The following is a 21,904-nucleotide window of genomic DNA, read 5'->3' on the forward strand; positions in this document are numbered from 1 at the left end:
TCAAAAACTACTGTAAAATTGAAGTACTGAATTTCTCTTTATAACAACAGATATGATAAAAGTGCCAAAATCAGAAATACAACACATTTTTCAGCAGTCTAACATTCAGTGACAGTGTGATTGTGTTTTGTCTGACAGAAAGAAAGGCAGCTCAGATCTCATGTATCACGCTCCCAAATATCCCATGCTGAGCATCCCTTCATTCAGTTCAAGCAGTGTTTCCTTAGATCAGTATTGCTTCTCTTGTTGACTTCTTGTTTCAGTTTATGCCTGTTGTGTTTCACCCTGACAACATTCATTACTATGAAGTTTCTTGTCTGAACTTGCTGTAGTCCATAAGAATTTGCCATCTGTTTGAGGACCTAAAATAAACCCATGTCGCCAGATGAAGTTTTACTGAAGGCAAGGAACATTCATTTCCCTGGACGTCCTACATGTGCTCCTGTTATTACATATCAGGAGGTCCTTGCCCTGCTTTGCTGCCAAGTCAAGATGCTGTCTTATGCCCAATTTGCCATCTACCAGCAACCCCAAATACTTCTCATCAGAGATGCTCCCCTGCCAGTCAGGGACTGTGACATTATTAGAGATGTTTCAGCGTTGTGACCACATTCAGACCCCTAGTTCTTCCTGTTTGTTTCCCACATGTGAATGACTGGAGAAAATTATTAATGGCTCAAAGCAATAGAAGTGAGGGTGCAGGGTAGCGAGGGAAGGCAGCGCAAGCTCTGTGAAAAGTGGGATGTGCCCTACACCCCTGTCAGTCACTGGCACACCTGAAGTCCCTCCTGAACCTGGAGGAAAAGGCCTGGGACACCAAAGCAGATAAAAACAGTTGCACAAAGACACACGTGCTCATGGTCCATTGTTTTAGATTTTATAGGAGCTGAGAACATGCTGGATTTCAAACAGCAAATAATAAATTTTGTCTGTATCTGCTGTGGTCAGTGCCAAGAGCCCTGCCCTGTGCCATATCACTGTCATGGTTGAGTACTTGCACAGTGCCTTCACCAGGGTTTCCAGCCCTCTCCAGGCACCTGCTCTCCAGCCCTGCACCTGTCTAACCTGCTCCCCACCACCATCAGGCCTCAGCTGAAAGCAAAAGTTTGAAGCACTCTTTCTTTCAGAAGTAGCAGAAAGTTGTAATTCAAAACTAGAATTTTTTGAGAAGTAAAAGCCTGTGATATCTTCCCTTCTGCAGCAGCAGCAGTCAGCCCCCCTTTCCCCTCTCCCCCAAGTTTCCTAGAAGAGCCATTTCCTTTCTGCCTTGCCCTTGTACAGGTTATCTTGCTAGGTGATTTTTAGGTGAAATTTTTCTTTTGCCCAGGTTTTAGGGTCTAAATACAGATTCTCTGATCTTTGCTTCTCTTTACTTAAAGGGAAACCTACTGGGTGACAAAAAACATTTACTGTAAAACAGAATACAGTCCATTTGTGGTTAACATAGCTCCAGCAGGATTTTCACCACCAGAAACCTCACTGCACATTGTTTTGAAGTGACTTTCACTGAAAACTGATATTTCCTATGAAAAAATAAATGCCTTTTTCTAATTGAATTAAGAAGAATACACTTCAAAAATACAAATACGCCAATTCTGTAGAAAATCAGCAATTAAAAGTCAGCAAAAAAATGAAACTTAAGTTGCATAGCACTTTTACCAAATGAAAAACAAAGTGAGAGATGTTCTTACCAAAACATAGCAACAGCACAATGCTTGGAGACTTTCACCAAAGAATTCCTAAACCTGTCGGGTTCCTTCTGTTTCATGATTTTGTAACAAAATCTGAAACAGACTGAGGGCATGTGGGGGAATTAGGAAGGAGACCTCAGTGAAGCATAAATTGCAAATTCCTTTCTAAGTAGGAAGATCTAACTTCATCAAGTAACAGCACAGTTTTAAGTACTATCAGTGACCTGAAATGAGAGGTAGTACTTCATTTTGGGAAATGCATTTCACAGAAATGTGTGCAATTACAGTCAAGCAAAACATCATCAACAACCATAAAACTGGGCAAAACAAAGATCTCAGTGGAAAAAACTGAACACTCTACCAGAATGGACTTGAAACAGTAAGAAGCCACAGAAGAACACATACATCTAATCAGCCTGAAAAACAAACGTAAGTTAATTAGGATACAAATGTTGACAATCTCACTGGGAAAAAAAAATAAAATAAACTTTCCATGTTCTTAAGAAGTAATGTTTGAAATATTATAGCAGGGACAAAAAAAATTAATTAATGTCATTCCAGAGAAAAGTGACTATTTAAAGATTTAAAGGAGAGATTTAAACCAAATTTAAATACCCAAGCTAAGAATCTGTCAGCCAATGCACCTTCAGAGGTACTCAGAAATACTTTTGGTCTGGAAACTATGTAAGTCACACTAGAAAACTGTGATTTCTGAGGAATTCAACATAGATATTGAGAAAACAAGATGCTAAATAAACAACATATTGTGATATGAAAGAGAGACTGTGATAAGAAAGTGGTAAACAGTTCTGAGAAAATTAGGAAAAATTAAGAAAAAAAAGAAGAAAAAGTGTGTTCACATTTCTTTTCAGTAATCATCTGTAGGCCTGATTTGAAAAGAAATTAATTCAATATATTAGGTTACATAACCCATATCTGAAGATAGCTGTGAGCTTTGGATTCTAAAAGATTATTAGGATGAAAGTTTAATTAAAGTTAATGAAGTTTCTTTTCAACTAATTAATGTCTGTCGGGTTTTTTTGTTTTTCAATACTTAAGGCGCAAGACTCGAGGGCAGTCTCCCCGACCAACCTCTAAGGGTCCCCTGATATCAGGGCTAAGGTGGCGAAATGAGGAACGGGTCCACACCACAGCTCTGCAACCAAATACTTTAATAACCATAAAAGAAAATGCGGGACGAGGCCCAAAACACGTGCACACACTGTAAGAGCTAAGGGTAGAAGACAAGGCTGAGGGAAAATCCAGGGTGTTTATAAGGGATGAGGAGAGGTGGGTCCAGGGTGAGAATCCAATGGCTAAAGGGAAAAGTGGTGCAAGGGAGGAGTAATATGGGGCAGTAACCAGTAAGGTAGGATGGGTGGAACAATGCGGTGAATATAAACCAATGGGGGCACAAGGATACAAGAACTTTCCAGAACTGGGAGGAGAGAAGGGATGACATAACTGGGAATAGAGGCAACCAGTGGGAAATGAGGGTTATAAAGCTTTACCATAAACAGTTTTAAAACCTTTGACAACTTTCTTAGGAACTGTTATAAACTTCAACAAATGCCCTCCAAGGTCTGGGGCCAAGGGGCAACTCACCAAAAACACTGGTCTGGCTTTGGATGTCAGCCAGCTCGATTCCCACAAATGTCATACTCTGAAGTGATCTGCAAGGGACAGAAATAGGTAAACTTTCATTAAATAGTATTCAGATCCTCATTAATAAAATAGTATAACATGGCATAACTGTCAAAAATATGTATTTTGCCCCCCCGAAAAAGGAACATAAAAGTAAAATAATACGTTTCAGTAAGCTATTCTGTTTCAGACTATTCCTCAGGATATAGTTTTAATGTTGCTACACCACTTTTCAGAACAAATATTTACATAAAATCTAGTGGAAAAAAATACCCTTTATACTCTACTGTCAGAAAGTATTAAAGTTGTTGTTTGTATGTATAAAAAATTTGAGAAATAATAATAATGATAAACACTTTTCTTACAAAAATCTCAGTGGAACTAATTTTCAATAGTAAATTAACTTCTCAGTAAGTATGAAACAAAACATTTATTTTCACCCATTCTACCATACTTTAGTGATAAAGTCAGAAGTGCTTAGTCATAAATAGCCAGTATTAATTTTATACCTTATGCCCGTTTTAATTTCTGGCCTTTTAATAATGACCCATGTAGAAAAGAACACGGTCCATTTATTGTATGAAATACACCATTGAAAAGAAAGAAGCAATGTCATAAAAGGAAATTAAAAAATACAGTGAGAGCAGCAAGTCAAAGAGACTGGAATCGCAGTTTTACATTTCAGTGTTCTCTATATAAGAAGATGGGTTTTCAAAGCAGTTTATTTCCAACATCTTGAAGCAAGATTTTATGAGAAACCAAGCTTTCTAAACAACACATAACAATGAGAATGCATTTATTTCAGAAAACTATGGAATCATAATGCAAACTTCCTTTTAAGAAAACTTTCATTTAATGTTCTTGATTCAAATCGCTACAAAGCAATAAAAGAATTTTCAACATTGTACTACAATGTTTGTGCAGCTGGGTTGAACTCAGCTTCACAGAGGTTCATAAGTTTGTAAACCAAAATCTTGAGAATCTTATATTTAAATGGATTTTATTTTAATTTAGACTCCTAGGAAAACTTTCACTCTAGGTCAGCACAAAATCAAAGACATAAGTCATTAAGTTAAAGGTCTGGGATAATTTGTACTTGTGATATATGATATAGTTAAATCAGTGAAACAAAATAATAATATACATATCTTCAAAAACAACAGGGTTTTTCCTCGTGAGAGTCTCTTACAAGATAATGGCTCAGTCAGTCTTTCATGAAGTTACAACTACCCATTAAAACAGAAATGGATTCTAGGCCTAATGAGATTGAACTAGATTAAAGTTACTTATCCCTTCTTTTCCAAAATATGTATTTTCTAATGTCTATAAACAAGAAGAAAAAAATTCAAATCACACAAATGAGGGAAAATGTTCATATATTTAATCATCTAAATTCAGTGTTTATCTAAATTTGGTCTCTTTCCCTGTGTTTTGTTACAATATCCCTGGGAAAGAAAAGAAAAAATGACAATACCCTTTTAGCTTTAAATCTGTTTTCTCCATAGTTGGACTATCAGATACCTAATGCAACCATTTTTAATAGGTTTAAATCTTACTATAGGGGAAAAAAATGTCTCTAAAAAGAGACTATCTACTATCACACTGCATTCCTGTAAAAAGTCATTCTGCTACATGTCAGAGATTTAAAGTATGCAAATTATAAAGCAATCACATTTGTATTTCAAGTAGAAATCAGGTTCTCAAACTAGAAGAAATGTACCAAAAACTAAAGCTGAAAATTACAGAGAAAAATAACACAAGGCAAACAAAATTTGTCATCACTGTACTTTTATCAGTGTGCCAGTACTGACTGCTTAAATTAGCAATTAAAAAACAAAAGGCAAAAAGGCATGGTTTAGATTACTGCTGCATGGTTATTAGATTTATTTTTTTTTAAACCTTCATGCTGGTAAAATTTGGGAAAGTGCCTTTGGACTGCTTCATACACATGTAGTAGATGGAACTGTGCCATTTCCCCACCACAAGTGTTCCCGAATTCATATCCTATGCTGGAAAATGTTGACTCAAGCAGGATTTACCACTCTCTTTATAATATTTATAGATTAGGAGATGTAGAACCTACTCTGTGTTGCTACTCTGGTATTTCTCTTATTGATACTTAATGGAAATTGAAACATGATCAGCTGCAGGATTTACTCTAAGGCATAAAATGGCAGTTGATATCTAGAAATAAAGACTTCTATATAAGGCTGCACAGTATATTTCTTAATAACTGGGTAGGAACACGCTGGACTCTTTCAATCCTATCTGGATTTAACAATGTTTCTCAGTCCTTCATAGTATTTTTTTTTTTTTAATGAAGATACCAAAGTGGTTTAGTGCTAATACATGTGGAATATCTGACCATCAAAATCTGGCCTGTTTTTAAATACGAGACATCAATAAATAAAGAAAATATATTTTAAATTCTATAATGTGCATAACCCCCTAATGCTTTAATTATGCTCAGCATTTTTCACTAAGGCTAAGAATTTAGTTTCATGTAAAAGCATATTCATTCCTCCTGCAGATATTGGCACATAGTAGCTTTATCTGGGAACTACTGAAAGAACTTCATCCTACCAAACATGTATTCACATCCTCAATATTCTCTTGATGTTTAAGCACCTACTGAATTCAGATAGGTTAATTGTAAATATAGCTAAGTGCTGGAATTAAAATATATTATCATAAAATATATATCTATATAAAAGCTCTAAATATGTGATTTTTATTTTGCATATCTTTCACCTTTTGTGTTTCTAGAAAACAGAAAATTATTTTATACTCTTATATGTATAATTGAATGACTCCTTTCCCTTTTTAATTGTGCATATATCCAGCTGTTTGTGTCCAATCATTTGGTGAGTACTGCACTAGAGGCACTTGACAAAGTAATAAAATGTTGTTGTTAATGTGACAGACAAGGAACAACCAACTACACATCATGTACTGCCAGACATAGCACAGATATATTTACAGCACAATAGTTATAATGTGTGCACATATTAACAATCAGAAAAATAGTTCAAATAATTGCAATGTGCAATTTTTGTGCATTTGTGTGACGTGCAATAATTGTGTGATGCAATCTGCATCATAACTATCTTGTTGTCTTCTTTTATAAATATCTGGTATATATTTAGAGTATATATATATCTCTCATCATTAAACTGAAAAATTCTTAATGTCTCAGGTTATATTTAGGTAATTTAAAATGTCAAAAACAAGTATTTTTTATTCATTCTTATATCTCCATGCAATCAAAAATAGGAATTTTCATCCTAATTCCACCCTCAAATTGATAACTGCCATTTCAGTTCAAATGTATATTTCACAAAAACATCAAATGGGACTTCTTGCATTCTCATTCTCAAAAAGTAAGGGAAGCTTCAGAAGGTGCCTCTAAGGAAAAAAAAAATACTCTCTTCTTTTTGTACTGTTTAACCCTATGAAATAAATCCTCTGATGGTGACTCACTTTTATTCATGTTAGAATAAGTCTAATGTCACTTCAATTAAGTTGAACTGAATTAAATTAAATTTTTAGGGGATAAAAAACAGGTTTTCACTTCTAGCATTTCTAAAATAACAGTATGTCTTGTACTCCTATCTAGTAAAAGTTTTCAATGAAATTATGTTTAAAACGGGTCATCTCCACAAGCTTTAGTGTAGTTGTTACCTAACTGAATTCAGTGTGGGATTAAACATCAAGTGAAAATGTGATAGGATATAAAAATGGGGAATGATTAAGTTCCCATGTGATTTATAACTTTTTTCTTAAAAACAAGTAGGAAGTGTCAATAAGCTCACCCATGCAGAATTATCTAGCCAAACCTGAAATTTTCAATTCTGACCTTGTACTAAGGTCACTCCATTTGACAAAACTACAGATTTCAGAGGAACAAAGCCTTCTTTTTTTCATGTTTAACATAAATGACCTCTTCTCAAGACTCTATAGAGACATCACAATAATTCCCTAAAAGTTTTTATGACTCCTCAGGGCACAAGGGTGACTGATAGATTATAAAATCTTAAATAATACAATTAGAAAATATATAATACACCCTAATAATTAAAAAGACAAATTTATTTTTGTGGAAGAAATAGTTTATTTGAGCTATGTCATAATTTTTCATACAGTAGATATCTAAAAAAAGCCTGCAGTGATAGACAGTAGATGCATTGTATATTGTTCCTTCTTTGCAGTAAGACAGAAGAACTTCAGAAATAAAATTCCTGAAATATAGCACAGAACTTCATCGTTGTATCCATCAGAGGAAAATTAATTCCCTAGAGGAGTCTGCCAAGATTCCTAACAAAAATATCCATACAATTTATGCTTCAATCATGGCCAAATCCTTTCAATTACATGAAGACTAACTGGAACATCAGCAGCCTCTCCAGTGGGCTATTCCAATTTCATTACTTTTATGCCAGTAGGTGACAGGTTGTTGTTGAAATTGATCTCTTTTAGAAGGTGCATAACATACTCTTCAAATTACTGTGCATCTTCAGATTTTCTTCTTTTTTCAAAGGTCTTAGAGAGGTAAATAACAATATAATCTTGGTTAATGTGCTTAAAAAAACAGCTTTCACTAAATTATGATTTTAGTCTTATACTATCAACTGGAAAGGTCGGATTCCGTCATCCTTACTTTTCTGCCTATTTATGAGCAGTGATTCCAATTATTTTTTAGAAACAAGTGAAACAAGATATTCCTTAGCTGTAAATAAGCTTGGGAAAACTCTGAACAGCTGTCTAAATGGTCAGAACTTCTAAAGATGTATCTGGTGCTATCTTGGACTACTGCTGGTCCTTCAATTTCAGCTAATGATTAGTCCTGCAGCTAATAGGCTTTAAACCTAATAGGGATTTTTCTACACTGTAGCTGCAGTCACAAGTGATGTACTTCAAGCATTTTTAAGTTCTTTTGAAATACACATATATATACTTTCAAATGAAACCTGTTGGTTTATAAAACCATGCTTAAAATCTTAATAGGTGGAGTTGATGGAATTTTTAAATGGCAATAAAGTTTCTGAAAAGCAGAAATCCCATCAATACTATCTGGAAGCAAGCTAATAGTCAAATCTATTTAGAATTCTTTTAAAGTTGCTTTAAACATTACCAACTTTTAGCATTTGTGCTGGATTTTTTCATGACTGGTGTTGATCTAGGGTGTGTGTTTTGGGAAGGCTTCAGTGGAAATTGTTCAACTATCTTTGACATTGAGTTGAGGAAAAATGCATAATTTGGTCAATGTAACAAAGTTGGAAACATTTTCCTTGTAAAACTTCAATGCCTCCAATCTCTGGAGCAGAAGATGACATTTGGAATGGTAGCTTCTATATTATCTATCTTTCTTCTTTTGTTTTCACGAACTTCACCAAAGTATGGTTAAATTATGAGAACTTAAACCACTAAAGAAAGCATTAAGTCCAGACATAGATCATGACATGATCATAGACATGTTCTGAGAACGGCTGGAAAAAGGGAGACGAACTATGAATATACTAAAAACATATTTATAACATCCAAATTTTCAACTGAGGTGTAGAAAGTAGTCTTGTGTTAGCTCATGTAATATGTAGGGATCTGGACACTTGTTTTTAAAGCCTAAAACTTATATTCATTATTATATATTTTTTTTTTTTCATGAAAAAATTTTTACCAGATATATAAGTGGTTTCCAAGATTTCCAATCACACCAGCTTGGGAGAAGTTAATACAGACTTGCCTTCATGATTGCATCCTCTACATTCGAGATCATGAAGTTATGCTTTGGCTGATTGCAGAATATCTTTGATGTTTAGCAGTTTCCAATATATGTTACACAACAGATGTCCAGTTCATTGCAGTCACCCTTGAGCAAATTATCTTCTTGTCCTGAGTTTTAATACTTGCCCAGTAGTGTATTTGTTTGTTTTCCTGTTGTTCTCTTCAGTCCTCAGGGTCTGCAGCAGATGCTTATTATAGTTTCTCTTTTGTCTCCACTATTATTCTGTCTGTATGTGCAATATTTTGCTGGCATTTCACACTTTTGAAACTTTCGAAGAATTGTAGATGAAAAATATTAGGAAAAGAGATCTGGGAAAAAGTGGTCATTAACATCTGCACAGCTAGTGGAGATTAGAAACGACACACAAACTGCCCTGAAGAGAAAGAACGTACTATTTCCTTCAGCTCGGAAGGCATCACTGGCACATTTTCCTCACCAGCCACTTTCTCTTTATTGTGGAAAAATAGCCTGTTCTTTGAAATTTATTTTATACCTGATTCTTTGGTGTTTATTCTTATTAACTACTAAACAAGAGTAGCATGCCCATAGTGACTATTAATCTATGGGAATGGTATCTGTGAAACTGCACACCTGCTGCTCAGTAAATGAAAAGGTCTCACTAATAATACTCTTGAATATACCAAAACTCACCTGCAGTTTGAAAAACTATAATAATAGGACAAGAATTTCCCTCCTGGGTCATCTTCAGTCTTGGAAATGATTTTTCCTGAATCTAGTTCCTGAAAAAAAATATATATATATTTATAACAATGTTATTGACAAACTTAACCAAGTAATGAGATAATGCTTAGTGTAACACATATCCTAGGAGACACCTCAGTCTACAATGAATCTTGAAATGAAAAAGGAACTAAGCACAGCAGTATCCTCTCTTCCTCACTGTTTTTTATGGGCATCCACTACCCAGAACTAATACAGACTTACTACATTCTCCTAGGTTTTATCTGACGAAGCACAGATCGACCTTTAGGTATCAAGAATAAAGAGTATGAATACAATATTCTTGTGCAGTCTTCTGGCCCTCTTAAACCCAAATCTCAGCAAGGATTTGCAAAAGAATGCGATGATGCTGAGCACGCATATTGGACTAAATACTTTGTTCATTTCTCACTTCATACATCCCTTCATCAGAGATATGAAGACAATATTCTAAATCTTACAATAAAGTGAGAATACAGGTTGACACCTTCTAAATTTCTTCCTAAATCAAGTAACCTCAGTCATCACACAAAGATTTTCTTATACTAAAAACATAAAGTGTGCTTTCAGTCTGTCAGTGAAGATATGTAGTATAAAATGGTACAAATTCAAGGTGTAATCCTCATTTCAGAATTGTACATCCAGACTTCAGAATACCTTAGACATTTCATAATGGTGCAGAAGAAAGCAATATATTCTTTGGACATCCAGGTAGCTATGTTGTCAGAAAACATGTAGTCACTCTCTTGATTACCTTTAATTTTTCTTAACCCCTCAAAACTGCTTCTCTTCAAAGAAGGAAGAGAGGCATGCCTGATAAAATAATTTAGTATTCTGCCTTACGTTTAGAGGGGACATAGGTAAAGTAGTGAAAACAATCCTTAGCCCATCATGTTGGTGTACTATTAAGAAACTAAAAGCTATTTACACCACCAGCCTCTCCTCAGTATTTTTCTTATTTTATAATTTTTTTAAGAGGAAAATTTAACTGCACCTTCAGGAATGATGCAAGTATTTTGGTCAAAGTAAATTTGACACAGCACAACAGAACAAGGTCCAGAAGTTGCCAAAAAATCACTGAACTGAACTAGCAAGACCACCCAGCAATGTATGATCTTATTACCTTGATCATATAGCCAAGTTTATTCAACATTAGGATTTCATACATAGAAATTCTGGACCTTCTTGCACCCACAGCTTATATATGTTTATACAAACCACAGAACATTCAGTAACATCTAGGCTTTTCAGTACAGAGCTCAGCTATGAGAACATGATTTTGATTTCTGAATCATTAATGGGGGATTTATATCATGTAACTGCAGCTATTCAAAAGTAAGACCTTTCACTTAAAGATGCACAACAATCAGCAACAGGGAGGTAGGCATGTCACAATGTAAATTTACTACATGTATCAATCTTTTTCAAGATGGGTGATTACATAACTGCCTGTTTCTCTGGACTTGTCACTAGATGACAATCTACTCTAGTCATCTACCTTCTAAATGGCTGGTTAGGATAAATGCATCATCCCACCATCATAGGATTTCATAAACCCTATTTAAAATCTAAAAAGTAACAGAGAGACTGTACATACTGTGAAATAGTTAGGCAGGGTGGTATCTATAGTTATTTTTTTTCTTAAACTAGGCTTTTAAAATGGTATCTCTCTTTACTCTCCTAGGAAAAACTATGCAAAGAAACTACAGTAAATACTGGTTTTGATGAACAAGCTTTTCCACTACAAAGACAAAAAAAAGTAGAACCATATTTCACTCCTTGAAAAGGTTAGCAAACTATTTTGCAAAGTGGTTTCCTTGGGGCTCTCCAAAACAACTGGGCCAGTTCTATGCAGAAACAATGCACAGAAGATATAAGGGGACTGGAATCTTTTGAACCAGCAGCTGTGCTACCTGCGGCTCTCCATAACAAGCAGACCAATTCCATGTGGAAACAGAATGAGCACAAGATATAAAAAGATCAAAATTGTTTGAACCAGCAGCTGTGCTACCTGCAGCAGTTAATCTTTTCTGGCAATCTGTTAGAGACACACATTCCTCAGGCTAAGAGGACTAAGAGGCTTTTGCTGACTGCTGTTCCTCTGAGAGAAGCTAAGTCCAATTCCCCCTCCACATTACTGGAACAGTTCAATAGTGGACTCATATATGTATTAGGGGGAAAAAAGTTACTTTCATGTCCTTTCTTGGAAAGGACATTTTTTGATCAGTTGCTTTGAATAAGAAACTTTGAACTGGCAGCTCATTTCTTAAAGCAATTTTACTTAAACTAAATGGTAAAACCTTTTACTATGAAGAAGCTAAAATCATGTAAGTTGAAATGTATTTAATAATAGTCAGGCATGGGCAAAAGAGTATGCTCTGCTATGGACCCAATATTTGCAGTGAAGACAAAATATATTTTTGTACTATTACATATAAATTAAAGTTTATCTTACATTTACCTGCCCTTTAAAATACTGCCCTTGTGCTTTTTGTTGTTTTTTTTCTTTTGTTCCTTTACTGTTAAGTACTGTCTCTCTTTTACTCACATTGGATAAATAATTTAAATAAAACAGCTATATGGCCCTACAATACTTGCCCTCTTTTTTTCTAAGACTCTTACTTCTCTATTTATTCTCTTTCACAGTTTAAGAGGCATCTTTTGCATTATGAATAATGATCTAATGCTTCAGAATAGTTTCCATTTCTAGCTTTTGTCTTTTGCAGTTACACAATTTTATCAAATGTTTTGTTGGTTAGAAGAGGAATATTTTATATTTGATTTGCATTCCAGACATCATTTGTTCAGTCACAGAACAGAGTAGCTCTCTGGACACATTTCTTTCAATAACTTTTGAGATATAGAATAAGGGGAAAGAAACATTTCCCCCCAATGTTTTGTTGTTGTTGTTGTCTTTTGGTTTTGTTTTTTGTTTTGTTTTGTTTTTTGGTGGGGTTTTTTGATTTCTTTTGTTTGTTTGTTTTTTGATTTTTTGTCTTCTGTTTTTTTTTTAAAGCAAGGGGTGGGGGGAGGGGGCAGAGGCAGTAATCTTTGCGTTTGTAATTATCCAAACACAGACAAAAAATCTCCATCCCTTGGGCTTTGGGAGCAAGCATAGAGTTAATTAACCTTATGATACATATCTAGGCTTTCAATATTCAGTCAACCCTCAACCACACTGGGAAGCTCTGCTGCTGCTTCCTTTATGTTCTTCCCAAAAGAAGGGGAGTAAATGAGCAACAAAATAGTGTAATAGTAAGTAATGTACTTTTGTGTTTTAAATTAAACATCCTACCCATGTTTTGTACCTACCTTTATCCTGATTCTGGGCAACAGTAAGAAAGTAGAGATGTCTGCAGGGATCAGGGAGCCCATGCATCCTGAAAGATGTACCTTCAACTGCCTTAGCAGGTTTCCTGCAGTATGGGTGGGCAGGAATGCAAAAACAAAAATATTTTTTTTGTTTTTCATATTTGATAATTCAAAATATGTGAAAGCTGTTCCAGAAAGTTAATGCTCAGGAAGAATAAAAAGGAGCATATCCTATTCTAATCATTCTATGATTATGTCATATTAATTTACCTTCAAGTTCAAGATCAGTTTTTCTAAGACGCACATAGTTCTTAAAAAGAAGCAACCATGAGTTTGTTACATGGGTGCCATCAACTAGTCTTTGATCACATAAAAAACTCTTTATTTCTGATTACCTTTCTATCCCATGTTTCACTTTCTTCATGTACCAGTTTTAAAGGCTTTCAAATGATACAAAACCAAATACCTTTATTGACTTAACACCCCAAAAAACCCCATACTTTGTCCTAGGTATTGTTAATATAAATTTTTAAATGCACATCTTTTGTCATGTTTCAGTTTTCAAACAGTACAGTTGTAGTAGCTACTATATATTAGCTGGTAGAAATAATTTGAGATCTATATATATAACAGTCATTATTTACATATATATAATTTTCTAAATACTTCAGTGAACAAAACACTGAAGTTATAAGACAAAAACCTGTCTAAGCTTTGTTCAAGGAAAGTACATTAATGAAGACAAAAATTTCAACCCTTTCACTCTAATAAAAATCTGTGTCCACTTTGGTCTTGACAGTGTTCTAAAGTATTCTAGCCTAATTTAAACTATTACACAGCCGGCTTTTCCTGGAGCATGAAGTTCAGACACGCTCTATATACTGAAAAAAGCCAGAAGAAATACTAGGGGTTTGTGCCATATGGAAGTACACCAAAGGCTGTTTCAGGTAATTTTTCTCTGGTGTTGAAAATAGAGATCTATATTTGGTATTTAGAAGTGAAATTCTAGATGGATAATGACTTTCTCATTGAAGGACTTTTGGGATACTTTCACTAAGGTGGATTAAGGATAAAAGTGGAAGAAAGTTATTGATAAGGTTTGAAGAAACAACATACATTTTCAAATACCATCTAGTTCTCAAGAATTCAGATGAATCCTCCCCATCTTGTGAGAACTCTTATGAAACACAGTACAAATATCTTGGAATCTGCATCTTTTTTTCCAGATCATGTCCCCATTTCTCAGTGTACATTAACATTCTCTGCAAATACATTAAATCCTCAGTAATTACCACACAGGGAAACCCAATCCTCCTCAAGACTAACAAACTAACATGTACCAAAGTAATATGGTATAATTCTTGTTTCAAATCAGTTTCACAAAATATGCTAATGAACAGAGTTACTGTTCCATGAAAAGAAACCAACATTTTTATATCCAAGAACGTGGTTCAAAATTCAAAAATAGCACTTTCTTGAAGAAATAAGCCATGGATGAAGAATTCCTAAATGCATTATTTATGTATTCTGAATATGAAAAATGCTCTGAGCAATCTGATCAAGTTGAAGATGCCCCTTCAGGACAGGGGAGTTGGAATAGGTGATCTTTAAAAAGTTCTTTCTAACTTATATTATTATATTTCTTTATATTGCATACTGTGTTTTATATTCCATACAGGGAAAGGCTGAGTAATAATGTAGGATGCTTAAGTCTAAAGAGATGACTGGGGCTTTAGGAGACAGTGAGAAACTGTTAGAACCTGACTCATTTGCTGTCTCATCAGTTTAAAAAATATATCTTGAATGAAATATGACAGATTCAAAACAAAAACCACCAAAAAGACAAGTGACTTATACAGCTTCTAGCTATGCTTATGCTATCCACTCATAGCATACTGTGGATGATAAAACTTCAAATGTATTCAAAGGAAGACTAGTGGATGGAAAATTCATTGAAGGCTACTAAACCTACAGGAAGACCAAGAACACCATGTCCTCTTGTTAAAACTCTGGTTACAGTCTCAAAAAATGTATTTCACAAACATCCCCATCTCTAATAATAGCATCCTCACACCAGTAAACTGTTAGTTTAACATAGAACATTTTGGGAAGTCCTAGCTGTAACATTCAGTCACTAGGGAAAAGTTCAGAATTCTTGTAAAAATATCAGAACACAGATTTGTAGAAGACTTCAAATGTGACAAAAATATTCAGTAGCTCTGCTGTTCAGTAGGTGTTCCCAACACAAGCAGAACAAGAAGGCCCTGGGTATTCCAGTGGACCACAGGCTGAACATAAGCCAGCTGTGTGATGTGCCAGGAGAGAAAAGCATTTTGGATGCATTAGGTAGAGCCTTGTCAGCAGTTTAAAGAAGGTGACCCTTCACCTCTCCTGAGCCCTGGTGAGACACATTTGGAGTACTGGGTCCAGATGTGGGCTCCCCAAGAAAGTGAGACCTGGATTTACTATGACAAGCTCAGCAAAGGCCCATGATTAAGGAACTGCAGAATCTGTCATATGAAGAGAGGCTGTGAGTGCTGTGAGAAGAGGAAACACAGGAAGATCTTACTAATGGAAGGAGGCAAAGAAGCTGGTCCCAGAGTTTTCTCAGTGGGTCCACTACAGAGCAAGAGGAAATGGTCAAATTTTGAAACAAAGCAAATGGCTTCTGAACATAGGTGGGTGCTGTTTTTACTGTAAGCATGGTCAAATTTTGGAAGAGGTTGTCCAGACAGGTTGTAAAATCTCAATCCCTATACATATTCAGAACCCATACAGACATAGTCCTGAGCAGACCTTGATCTGAGCAGTGGGTTTGGACTAAATGGTCTCCAGAGATACCTTCCAAATTCATCTGTTCTATGAGTCTAAGACTACAATCTACTAGTAAAAGCAAATCAATACTTGAGAAATTTCATTAAAACACACACACAAATTCCAAGTACCTAGAATGAAAATATTAACAAACCCTAAATTAGTGTTTTTTCTTTCTAATGGTGTTACTGCTGGAATATGTACCACAATTTAGATACTATTTTGGTTCCCATAGAACAGAAATAACAAATTAGGCCACCTGACACCAGATAACAAATCTGGAAAGAAAGTCAACAGCATGTGGGATGAACTGTGATGACAATGCTGAGCTATTTTTTTTCTTAGGGAAAAAAAGATTACACAATATTTGCCTATGCAAACCAAATAGCAGCAAGAGAAATATACAGATTTATTTTTCAGACAAAAATTTATATATCTCTTATGAGTGTGTAAGACCGTTATATCTTGTGTTTAATAAAAATGTGCAGTATTAGGATGAAAAATATCCAAACATTTATAATTTTCCAGGTGTCTGATTGAAATGAAAATTAAAAATTCATAGATCTAATCAAGTTCCTCATTTTAGATGAAATATTAAACCTTAGTTCTGTCCACAGACAACATAAGGATGGTACTCACTCTGACAGATTTTTCCAGTCATGCATTTTTTTCTGTTTCCCAAATGCCAAGAATGCTCAATATGCTCAAAACATGATATTTTGCAAATTTACAAGGCTCTGATCTTTCTGTTTTGGATCAGACATCAAACCAGCATTTAGATGGAACATTAGCTATTTTCCTAAGAAATCATAAGCATTTATTGTGTGTACTCACTGTGCTGGGAATGGAGACTGCTCTGTTTTGGAGTCAGTTTATGTTTTATATACGTGTAGCTTTGCAAGCTTAGCATGCTAAAAGAGCACACTATTACTTCTTTACAACAAAGTAAGCACAAATACTCCAGAGGAAGCCCAAAGTGAGAATGCTTACTGAGCTCAATGTTCTGTTTTATTAAATTATAGAGTAACAGAATCACAGAATTGCTAAGGTAAGCACCTATGTAGGTCACCTTGCCAAACTGGCCTGCACAAGCAGGACCATATAGAGCTGGTCACTCAACACCAAATCCAGATGGCTTTTGAACACCTTCAAAGACAGAGACTCCATAACCTTCATGAACAATCTGTTTCAGCGCTTTATTGCCCTAGCAGTATTTTTTTTCTTATTTTTTATTGGAATTTTATAAAATTTACTGGAATTTCTATACTGCCACCCATCAGGTATTTAAATACATTGAAAAGATTTCCCTCAACCTTCTCTTTTCCAATATAAACAAGTCCAGCTCTCTCAGCCTATTCCCATATGCTTCAAATCCTTAATCATCTTCATATCTGGAATATGAGAGATTTGTTCTACATTTATACCTACTAAGCTGAAGATGAAACAATTTTGCTCATGTTTCCACGTACTAAAATAATTAATGTAGGAATCAAAGATAGTCTGCTCTCACTACCACCACTGCCACTGAACACATTAAAAAGGCTGAGAGAACGTTCTCCTCTGTTTGAAATAAGAGATAGACCCATCTACCCTAAGAAGCTAATTTCAGGACAGTTACCTCAGGCTGGCCAGATAACTACATCTAGATGGGAATTATGTATCTAAGTACAATGGGGCTTGAAATTTCAGGCAGACTTCTTTTTTAGGGTGTTTTAAGGTTCCTGGTCTTTATTTCTTCCTAGTTTTCTGCTCTGCTCACTAGAAGGGCTGAATGCTCACTCTATTCAGACACTACAAGGAATACAATTTCTGCCATAAGAATCTGAATTCTGCTTTAGGGTTGAGATGTTGAGAAGTTAAATGCTGTGTTAACCAGTTAACAAATAATTAAGTCCTTTTGGCTGAGACTTCTAGCACCATTAGAGTCTAAAATATCTGAATAAAAAGTGACATGATCATTTTATTGAAAAGATTAACAATTCACCAAGAGGTGAATTTCCAGAAAATAAACAAGTATATTTACCATATTGCATGTTTAAAAAAAAACAAACAACCTCTCACACTATGAAAGAGTTAAATGACATGTTACTACCTATAAATATTGACTGAGACAATCCATTTCATTTTTCTTTGGGATAAATAAGATTGAATTTTCTTTACAGCCCATATTCAATATTTTCAGTGAAAAAAATGTGGGTTTTTAATGCAAGTTCTTTATCAATCTATATTCTTATTTACTAGGGAAGTACTTTATTAATCTGTTTGCAAAAGTCAGTCATTTCAATAGAAAGAATATATTCAGTTCAAAAGAATAAGATTTCTTTAGTATGAGAACAAAGCCTTCATCCTCACAGACTTAGAGATACTCACTAGAGATACATGCATTTGCTTCAGCATTTTGTTTGACAAAAGCATGCTTTATTATTTGCATTAGATTCACTTAAAACTTTCAGTGTACTTCTCCTTTATCTTTCAGCTACTTTTATGTTTCCATTAGCTTTATATATTCTTATTTGGGAAGGAGAATGGGAAGCAAAGCAACTATGGGATGACACTCAACAATCAGCTAAGCTGGGTCTTACATTTTTTCAGATAATCTCTTTATCTCTCACATACAGCAGCTACACTAGACTCTGCTGCAGCTTTTACCTTGTGCTGAACAAGATGCTTAAAGTTTTGACACTCAGTGGAACTTGTTGTGAAGGAGGAGCACCAGATTTTTACAGAAAATGTTCAAGGTATAAAATGGAAAATTACTTTGAAGAAAAACTGTACCACCAGCACTTAGGAAAAGCTTTTAAAATATTTGTTTCAAAAATTTAACTTTATTTTCCCTTATTTCTCACTTCTACCTGTGATTAAAGGTGAAAAATCAGAATTACATACAACAGCCAATATGATTTCAGCAATTTGTATAAAACAACAATGTATTACAATTACTATTATTAGATTTAATTTAACTTGGTAAATATTTGTGGTGGTTTAGCACCAACTATTAATCAAACTATGGGTAAACTAAGTTCTATTCCTTCCTGCAACATGGATATTAGCCACCCCTTATATTTTATTACTTATGTCATGCCCAGATCATATACCTCACAACTGCTAACATAGACCTAGCTGTAGACAGACATAAACAGCCATAGCCATAGCCTTAAATATAGACATAAACAGCCATAGCCACATCCATAGCCATAAACAGAAATAGTCATAGCCATAGCCATAAACATAGCCATAAACATAGCCATAAACATAGACATAAACAGAAATAGCCATAGCCATAGCCATAAACATAGCCATAAACATAGACATAAACAGAAATAGCCATAGCTATAGCCGTAAACATAGACATAAACATAGACATAAACAGAAATAGCCATAGCCATAAACATAGACATAAACAGAAATAGCCATAGCTATAGCCATAAACATAGCCACAGCCATAAACATAAACAGAAATAGCCATAGCTATAGCCATAAACATAGCCACAGCCATAAACACAGCCATAAACAGAAATAGTCATAGCCATAGCCATAAACATAGACATAAACATAGCCATAAACATAGACATAAACAGAAATAGCCATAGCCATAGCCATAAACACAGCCATAAACAGAAATAGTCATAGCCATAGCCATAAACATAGACATAAACAGCCATAGCCATAGCTACAGCCATAGCCATAGCCATAAACACAGCCATAAACAGAAATAGTCATAGCCATAGCCATAAACATAGACATAGACATAGACCTAAACAGAAAGTTATAGCCATAGTCATAAACATAGACATAAACAGACATTGCCATAGCCATAAACTTAGAAATAAACATAGACATAAACAGGTACAGCCATAGCCACAGCCATAAACATAGCCATAGTCACAGCCATAGCCATAGCCATAGATACATAGGCATAGCCATAGACATGTATATATGAGGCACAGGGCACAGGAGTTGTTTCCCCCTTTATAAACAAATAGCACTTGCTTTTGTGGGTTTGCAGGTTTGCAAATTCAGTGTGATACATTTTAAAGCGTGATATAACCAATCTGCCAGCCCCCCCCCCCCATATTTCTATTTCAACCATCACTCCCCATAGCGCAGGGACTTTACCCATTTTTATCTGCTTGTCATGGCAAGTGTTTCACGACTGTGGATAAACATCTATTCCTCTAGATAGTCCAAATCCACCAAAGCAAGTCCTGTCCTATGATTCTATATGAATGATTGAACCTCTTCAGTACTTTTGTTTATTGCTATCTTACTCTCTCTTTCTTAATGGTAGATACTCTGGTGTACATAAGGCAGTATTATAACTTTTAGAAAAATGTTGAAAATTTAGCAGAAGAGAAGGATCAAAATGAAATTCAGTGAAACACATGGAGTTTTTCTTTTCCACAGAAGAAAAAGTCAGAGTGCAATGGACTGTAAAATCTTGAGTTATTACTATGAGCAATTTAATTTCTGAAAGGCACTGCAATGAATCACTTAAGAATCACTTAAAATTATATTTTAAAGGATTTAAGAATTCCTGTATAATTTACTTTGATTAACACTCATTACTTCTTTAGATGCTATCACTGAATTGCTACTGTTACTATTGAACCAAAACATTGGTTAGCATATTTAATTTTATTATAGTAAATTTGTAACATAAAAATTTCTAGAATGGAGCTTTTTAGTTTAGTGTCTTTAAAAATACTCATGTGGTTATGCTCATGCAGATTAAAAAAAATACTGTATTTAATTTGTACATAATTTCTTGCACACAAAATCACCCCAGAAAAGAGTTACTTCTGTTTTACCAAAAATTTTTTCTAGTCCACAGTTCTACAAGATGAAGTTGGAAAATATGCTAGGTGCTTTCAAAGTTTTAGAGATATAGATATCTTATTCAAGTCAGTGAAATTGGACATTTAAGTCACCTTCAGTTTTGGAATTCATAATACCTTATAACCCATTTCTCGGCTTTTTGCATGATTTTATCATAAGCAAATCTCCCACAGAAGTGGGTAGTTTTCATTATGGAAGCTCTCAAGCTTGGTCTACACTAGAAATCCAGTAACCGTGTGTATGGCCTGCAGTTGTTGAGTCACAACTCAAAGCAGAGATATTCACTGGGGGAGTGAGCTATTTTACATGACAATTTAGAGTCACTTGAGTGAAATTATGCCCATTATCTCATCAGTAAAACCATGTCAACTTTCCAGATATTCTCACATTATAACTTACTTTTTAACTTCACAGAGTTTTGAAATCGTATCTGTGCCTGATATTATGGGGTACAAAAAAGTAACACGAATACAAAAAATATTTTCATAACAGTAATTTAAGTTATAAATAGATTTTCAGTGTTCTCTCTGTACTAATCGACTTCCAAATTAGCCATGCTTTGCTTGGCATTAACCAAGTTTTGACTCAAAGAGTAAAAATCTAATGCAGTATAAATTCTAACCAGTAGTTTAAAATACATGTGTACAAAATTAGTAAAGTAATAAAAAATGTGTAAATAAAGCAAAACTTGTTTCCTGTAGATCATAGACATAACACATTGCTCCTCAGCTTTGAGATAATTTTCCATACATAGATTTTTAGGAAAAAAAACATTCGGTCCATAACTTCAGTAGCCTCTCTTCTAGCTCTAAAATGTGCATTCTTTCATTATCTCCTGTTTAGCCTTCATTTGGCTAAGAGCATGTATCAATAGGACACATCTGCAGTGATAAAAGCCCATTAGCCACGAGAAGAGATGGAATAGATACAATTATTACTAATGATATAAATGCCACCTAGGATTTCGAAGCATTGTTCACTTTCTAAATGAACAGTTTGAATTAATCTCCAGTTTATAAAAATATTGAATTTTACTCTGAGCTGTCAATCCATCCCTAATTTTTCAATTAATCATGTTAATATGTGGTCTGCTCTAGATTTCTAT

The sequence above is a fragment of the Cinclus cinclus genome, chromosome 5 (assembly GCF_963662255.1).
Source record: "Cinclus cinclus chromosome 5, bCinCin1.1, whole genome shotgun sequence".
NCBI lineage: Eukaryota > Metazoa > Chordata > Aves > Passeriformes > Cinclidae > Cinclus > Cinclus cinclus.